The 1,467-nt window shown below is 40.9% G+C and overlaps 1 protein-coding gene across 11 annotated transcripts in view; it reads right to left on the bottom strand.

The window, feature by feature from the left end:
- The window catches only part of LOC102766438 (Friend virus susceptibility protein 1-like), a 21,091-nt gene that overhangs the window by 3,701 nt on the left and 15,923 nt on the right, over positions 1-1,467 (bottom strand). Inside the window, exons 4-5 of one of the 11 annotated variants that reach the window (XR_001513877.1) lie at positions 210-250; positions 29-88 (exon numbers count right to left, since the gene is read on the bottom strand). The exons of 6 other annotated variants lie outside the window; for them this stretch is intronic. The gene's annotated coding sequence lies outside the window, so the exon portion shown is untranslated. 4 more of the 11 variants (XR_001513875.1, XR_001513872.1, XR_001513876.1 and 1 more) reach the window with 4 other exon arrangements.

Here is a 1,467-nt window from a genome sequence, read left to right as displayed (position 1 = left end):
GTGGTAAAACCATACTGTAAAAAATCCTCACTATATTTTCTTTTCTTAACGTTCTTCTCTACATGATCCATTGTCATAGGATGGTTTGCTAATGAAAATAATATATAACAATAGCTTTAATAATACAAAAATTGATATATGGCCTAGTTCAGTCAATACAGTTCATTAAAGTTTCCTATGATTTACCATTGTGTTTTTTTTTTACATACCTGTTACTATCACAAGGGGGCAGTATTCATAGCAACCACAGCTGAATGTAAAAAGACCAATCAGCATCCAGATTGTTCCCAAGATAGATATTTTTTTTGCAGTACTTGATTTTACAGTACATGATTTTACATTAACCAGTAATTACAATTCCTGAAGTGTTGTTTTACCTCCAATACTGCTGCTTTCAACACAGCAGCTGCTCTCTACACCGTGTGACCGGTCCATGTAAGTACATTATGGCGCCAACCCTGTCACATACAGCTGTATTTGTACGGGGTGTATGTGATGGGGTTGGCACGATGATGTCATCACTCCAGGTACTTGTATGTGGGCATATCTGAATGTCGGCATATCTGCATGTGGGTGGACCCGCCTGGAGACGGATAGAGGAACAGTGTCTCAGTTTCTAAGATCATCGAAAATACGTGTTTTCCGATGGTCTTAGGCGACCCCTGTGAAAGGGTGTTTCAACCCCCAAAAGGGTCACAAACCACAGGTTGAGAACTGCTGCACTGGAGCAGGGGTGGGCAACCTTTTTGTGAGTGCATGCTAAAACCAGCAAAATCTCACTCAAAATTCTTCTGCGTGCCAACCCTAATTTTTTGAGAACATGTTATGCCTACTTGATATCTCTTACGCATATTTGACATCTTTTTTAAAAAATATATATCTTTATTGATTTTTTACAGAGAGGAAGGGAGAGAGTCAGAAACATCGATGAGAGAGAAACATTGATCAGCTGCCCCCTGCACCCCCCCCGCTGGGGATGTGCCCGCAACCCAGGTACATGCCCTTGACCGGAATCGAACCTGGGACCCCTCAGTCCGCAGGCCGACGCTCTATCCACTGAGCCAAACCGGTTTCGGCCTATTTGACATCTCTTATGGTGTATGTATGCGAAGAACCGTGAAGAAATAATAAAATTCATTCGAGCGACAAAAACACAGTATATGATGATGAAAAATACATTTACTTTTTAATGTATACATGTACACTGCTAGTCCGACAGAAAACTTTATGACCCTGTTTGATATTATCAGTGGGACTTTTGCTGCTGCATCACTGATGACAGAGATTTTATATCAGGTTTATATTTCGTGACCTTCAGAGATATGCACGAGCTACTACTTTCATCCATCAGGCTACTCCTCTTATGAGACTTAACAAAATTCATCACTGAGAACAAAGATTCATAAGCATATGTGAATGAAACCAAAACACTGGTCGGATCTAGGAAGGCAGGGAGAGTTAAGGCAC

This window comes from Myotis davidii, unplaced genomic scaffold (assembly GCF_000327345.1).
Source record: "Myotis davidii unplaced genomic scaffold, ASM32734v1 scaffold358, whole genome shotgun sequence".
Classification (NCBI taxonomy): domain Eukaryota; kingdom Metazoa; phylum Chordata; class Mammalia; order Chiroptera; family Vespertilionidae; genus Myotis; species Myotis davidii.
Note: the sequence above shows the minus strand (reverse complement) of the source record. Positions and strands in the feature narration are given on the sequence as shown.